Source organism: Podarcis liolepis, assembly GCF_965112155.1.
Source record: "Podarcis liolepis genome assembly, chromosome: 10".
NCBI classification, from domain to species: domain Eukaryota; kingdom Metazoa; phylum Chordata; class Lepidosauria; order Squamata; family Lacertidae; genus Podarcis; species Podarcis liolepis.
The window spans coordinates 36,225,169-36,231,168 of NC_139562.1; the positions used below are offsets into that span (position 1 = coordinate 36,225,169).

Genomic DNA, 6,000 nt, shown 5'->3' on the forward strand with positions numbered 1-6,000 from the left:
CATCTTTGTTCCTCTACAAATCATGTACAGGGTGACTTCATCGCTCAGAAAATCTTTGTAAGTAAAATATTACTGATTGAGTATCTGGGATTTTCAGTATTTAATCACTGCAATACTTCTTTTCAGGAATTATTATCGGAATTATAACTATGATTCAGTTTTTCATCATGTAGCAATGAGTGACAGAAAAACTGTTGCCCTTTGCATGCTGAAACAACATGTTGGCTCCCCCCTCCCCTAAATATTTGTTCCATGCAACAAATACATACCCTCAGACAGGAAAAATGAATTTACTGTATTTAAGTTATAAAAGCCGGGGGAGGCAAAGTTTCTAAATCCAGCTAAGTCATTGTTGTTGTTGTTGTTTAGTCACGTCCGACTCTTCGTGACCCCATGGACCAGAGCACACCAGGCACTCCTGTCTTCCACTGCCTCCCGCAGTTTGATCAAACTCATGTTGGTAGCTTCGAGAACACTATCCAACCATCTCATCCTCTGTCATCCCCTTGTCCTTGTGCCCTCCATCTTACACAGCATCAGGGTCTTTTCCAGGGATTCTTCTCTTGAGGTGACCGAAGTATTGGAGCCTCAGCTTCAGGATCTGTCCTTCCAGTGAGCACTCAGGGCTGATTTCCTTAAAAATGGATCGATTTGATCTTCTTGCGGTCCATGGGACTCTCAAGAGTCTCCTCCAGCACCATAATTCAAAAGCATCCATTCTTCAGCGATCAGCCTTCTTTATGGTCCAGCTAAGTCATAGATGCTATATTTATGGGAAGTATGGATATGATAAAACTATTCCCAACACAGTTTACAAGAACCAAGTCTAAACAGGTGGCAGAGAGCAAGAAACGTAAATTTCATTGACATTCTAGTAGTGTCTAGCCAGTTTTAAGACATTTTTAAACCTAAAACATTATGTTAATGATACAAACTCTGCTTTTCTGTCAAAACAATGCATTTCTCAAAGAGTCAAGACTGCTTGAGGGGAAAGTAGCTATGAGGTCAATAACATTAAATTAGCAGGAATCTTGAGATTCCTTTCAAGGGCTGGGCAGATGTTCCTGTTTCTAGAATACTGAGATGTATGCTTAGGTACTGTGAAAAACTGAGAAAGAAATGTCCTTGCATAAAAGAGTAAAAACATAATTGGCCTGTTAATTAATTAGTCTGTTGGTTATTCCATTCAGTTGATCCCAGTGATAAAACAGCAAACATTTTTAGAAAATGGAAGAAGTCCTGGATACTTCTATTGCCAATTTCAGTTGATGCTGGAGCATTTTAAAAGGGCATTGAGATAAATGCAGCAGTGTTGGGTATTGTAGACACTAAAGATATGTAATTCATTAGTTAATAGCCTTTTAAATATGTTTTGAACTTGATGCTTTTGGTAAGTTGTTCCTGAATTATTACAGTGTAACAGTAAATTGCTAACGCTGTGTCTCTCTACAATTCAGCAGTTCATCAGTGCAATATGAACAAGGCTTCTATAGAAATCCAATAGACACAACTGGATTTTTTTTTTAAAGCATATGATCTTGGTTACAGAAATGTAGAATTGCAGCAGTTTCATCTGACTTGAAAAGCTCATTTAGACCTATGCAGGCAAAGTCGAGAGCTCCCTTGGCAGTAATTGTAAAATGGGACATGGACTTTGCATTTATGAGAATCAGTAGCTGATGATGGCCTCAGTTCATTTAAACTCCAAATGTATGTAGCATGAAATAGATTATCTGCTGTTTTCCATTTAAGTATTCATTGAATGTTTGGGCCACAAAATAAAGTGTGATTGGAAACTAAACCCTTATTAAATGCAATGAACACACATTCATAATTTCTGTGTTAGGAGATTTAGAGAGACACCTCCAATACACCTTTGGGCTTTAGCAGTTTAAGTGCTTAAAGTAATGTACAGCATGCAGATATTTCCTCTATGACTATTCCTTTTTAAATAGGCTATTACACAAGACTACTTAATGCATCATTACCCATTCTATTACCCTGTTACATAGGTTACATAGTTACAGAACTGTGATTTTCTAATTTCAAAGGAGGATTTGCATAATGTGGAGCAAGCCAGGGAAAATCACTTGCAGAAAAATGGACTATGCACACATTATCTAAAGGCCATGATTTTATCCAGTTTTTGACTAATGGTTTTAACATGCTAAATGGCTGGTTTTAGGTCTGATCCCAAGGTTGTAAAATAAATGTGTAGTGGTACATAGGAGACACCAATTCCCTTCACAGAGCTACAATTTGCAGAGTGGTTTAACAGTCAATCCCTCTTCATAGGGAATGGTAGCTCTGTGAGAAGTGTAGGAGTCTCCTAACAACTCTCATCACCCTTAGCAAACTATAGCTTCCAGAATTCTTTGAGGGAAGCCACAACTGTTTAGAGTAGTACAGTGGTACCTTGGGTTAAGAACTTAATTTGTTCTGGAGGTCCGTTCTTAACCTGAAACTGTTCTTAACCTGAGGTACCACTTTAGCTAATGGGGCCTCCTGCTGCTGTGCCGCCGCAGCGCAATTTCTGTTCTCATCCTGAAGCAAAGTCCTTAACCCGAGGTACTATTTCTGGGTTAGGGAAGTCTGTGACCTGAAGCACCTGTAACCCGAGGTACTACTGTATCATAGAGCTTTTAAATGTATGGTGTGAATGCGGCCTAAGTCAAAGCACATGCAACAGAAAGAATCATATACTGCTGCCCTGTTTACCCCAGTCTTTACTTTCCTGCCATGGGCAAGTTTTAAATTGCAATCTCTTCTAGGAAGAGGCCCGCCCTCACGTGCACACCGTAAATAATATAAATTATGTATTTTGTGTATTTTTATGTTGTGAAACACTCTCAGATCTAATGGGTATAGGGTGGTATACAAATCTAAACAACAACAACAAAGGTATGAACCCAAACTTGAAGAACTTCTTTTATTCTCTGCTTAGCTTTTACTTTCTATACATAGGTGAGAAAAGTAAATCCAGATTCATAAATATAATGCAAGCCAGTTGCTTTCAGCTTATGATTACTTTCGGTTATTAGGGGAAATAGCAAATGGTGTTGTGTCTGTTGTATTAGACTGAGAGATGCATTTGCCTTAGCAGTTGGAATACCTCATTTAATGAGATCGTGAAAGGATGACAGTTACTTGGAGTGTTCATTGATAGTGTTCTTGTGAAATACAGCATGTCCTGTGTCACACAGCCATGCCGCTCATTCCTTGGCTGATACAGAACTGGCACTGATAGTTGCTGCAGCTTATTGCTATTTACATGGCAGGCCAAACAGCATTCGGTTGAAAGTTACTTTCCTTGTGATCATAGCGTACTGGAAAATGAGAAAAGCATGGACAGTCAAACCTTTGTGATTTCCTGCATAGTGGCTATTATCTGTCATACAAGGTCAAACAGATAAGGTCTGAAATGCTTTTTCTGTCAACAACAGAGAGCTCATACAGTAATAAGAACCCTTAGTTGTGATGCAGTGGTTCATAGCCAGAGCTGTTCCTGCTCACTAAACCCTGTTACCTCATCAGCTTCCAACACCACCTCCCCCCAATCTGCTCCCTCTTCTCCCTCTGACCACTCATGGTCATCCCACCACCAATCCCCTGGCTCTGAGCCTTCTTCCCCTGGGGGTTCCCCAGCTTGTGCCTCGCACCACTCCTCTGCATCCAGCCAGTCCATGACACCAGACAGGGCGCTGGTCCACCAGCTGAAGCTGATGGAAGACACTCCATGCCACCAAGGCCACCTGAGCCTCAAGTGACAGCAGTGGATCTAGAAGTACCTTCTAGCTGCATACTCGCTTCTTCAGAGGGATTTGTAACTCCATCAAGTCCCACCCATCTGGTCTAAGGAACCACCCACTAACAGTGCCTCAGTCTTATCTGGATTGAACTTCGGTTTATTGGCTCTCATCCAGTCTATTGCCAAGGCAAGACAACGGTCCAGTACATCCACTGCCACACTTGCAGATGTAAAGGAAAAGTAGAGCTGCGTGTTACCAGCATACTGCTGCTAACCTTCTCCAAAACTCCCAGTGACCCCACTCAGTGGTTTCATGTAGATGTTAAACAGCGGGGGATAAAATAGAACCCTGAGGAACCCCACATTAAAGCTTCTATGGAACTGAAGAGCACACTCCAAGCATCACTCTCTGGAAACAACCAACCAAGTAGGACTGGAACTACCTCAAAGCAGTGTCACCCACCCCTAAAGCAAAGAGATGGTCCAGAGGATACCATGGTTGATGGTATGAAAAGCCACTGAGAGGTCAAGGAGAATGAACAAGAACACGTCCCCCCCCCCGTCCCCCCACATAAGTCATCATACAGGGTGACCACAGCAGTTTCTGTGCTAAAACCCAGCTTAAACCCTGATTGAAATGAATCTAGAAAACCGTTTTTCTCCAAGAGCACCTGGGTCTAGTCTGCAGCCACCCGCTCAAGAACCTTGCCCAAGAAAGGAATATTGGTAACTGGCTGGTATAATTACTTAGATTGTCTTAATCCGGGGAGGGGTTGTTGAGGAGGGGTTTTACCATTGCCTGCTTGAAGCAGGCAGGGACCACTCTTTCTCACAAGGAGGCATTAATCATCTCCCTGGCCCAGCCAACTGCCCCCTTCCTGCTAGTTTTTATCAACCAAGGGGGCAAGTGGCTGCCCTGACCAATTCAAGCACCTTGTCTGCACCCTCAAGCCTTACTAACTGAAACTCACCCAACATAACAGGACTAAACAGCTAGTTTTGTGCAAAGTGCATACACCTGGCAGCTTCTGATCAAGTTCATATGCCATCTTTCATTGGTAGCACACTAAGGCTTGCTTCTTCCAAAAACCAACAACAGATAAGGTAGTAAACCTCTGTCTGAACTGTACTACCTCAAACTGCAGATGGGAGTACATGATTAAATGATCCTTCATACAAAAAATTCCCTGTGGATTTAATGTAAATTGGGGAAGGAGAATTCAGTCATATGAGTTCATGCCTGCACTGTCTGGACCTAGCTTTACCGCCTCAACAGCTGTTTGTGGAACTAGGCCTAAAGTTTCTATGAACCAGGTTGCACTCATTACAGAGGGTAATTCTGCTATCTATCCACAAGCATATGCAGTGAAATGGTAATAATTTTCTGAAAGGAGAAGACAATTGATATTATATACGTAGTTATACATACAGATGGAAAACTGCCCTGTGAGCTATCTTTCTTCTTTATGCTATCAATGTTTCCACACAGCTTACTTGATATTTTGATTCTGCACAATTAACTGCTGACTGTGGTATTTCCTACGCACAGAATGGCTAGTAAACCATGCAAGCAATTATGGGAATATTTCAAAATCTGAATTAAACCCCTTGAGCATCTGCAGGTGCAATATATATATGCATGTCTCATGGGTGCTGTTACTTGAAGCTTGAAAACAAAGTTGTATAGTGCACCATGTTTGCTTCTGCTTACAATTTGAACACGCTGCAGCCTTGATCATACCAGCTAGTTTGTAAAGGGTACTTAATGTGGATAACACTGTTGCATTTACAGAAGGGTTGAACCAAATGTCCTTCAGATTATTATTAGACAATTCTGTGCAGGTGTCCAGCATGCATGCATCACAATAACTGTTATGAGTAGATAGAATTCAGATTGTGTTTGTGAATTTGAACTCCTGATCCCCACATTTCTGGTCATCCTACAAACATAAGAAGAGCTTTACAAGATCAGAACAAATGCCCATCTATTTCTCAGAGTAGCCAGCCAGATGCCTGTGGGAGGCCTGCAAGCAGGACATGAGCACAACAGGGGTCTCCTGCTCCTGTTGCCCAGCAACTGGCATTCAGATTTCAGCACTGTACCACCTCTGATACTAGACGTAGTATCTTGGCATCATGACTACATAGACATTGATCCGTCTAATCCCCTATTCATAGAATCATAGAGTTGGAAGGTACCCTGAGGGTCATCTAGTCCAACTCCCTGCAATGCAGGAATCTCAACACGCGGT

General features: G+C 41.8%; 1 protein-coding gene and 1 long non-coding RNA gene across 3 annotated transcripts in view; one reads left to right on the forward strand and one right to left on the reverse strand.

The window, feature by feature from the left end:
- The window catches only part of TMCC3 (transmembrane and coiled-coil domain family 3), a 93,512-nt gene that overhangs the window by 38,814 nt on the left and 48,698 nt on the right, over nucleotides 1-6,000 (forward strand). The gene's annotated exons all lie outside the window — the stretch shown is intronic.
- The window catches only part of LOC310687664, an 8,608-nt gene continuing 2,874 nt past the window's right edge, over nucleotides 267-6,000 (reverse strand). Inside the window, exons 2-3 of the long non-coding RNA XR_014516524.1 lie at nucleotides 3,113-6,000; nucleotides 267-763 (exon numbers count right to left, since the gene is read on the reverse strand). The exon at nucleotides 3,113-6,000 is cut by the window's right edge and continues 1,120 nt beyond it. This is a non-coding gene — a long non-coding RNA (uncharacterized lncRNA). The remainder of the gene's footprint in view (nucleotides 764-3,112) is intronic.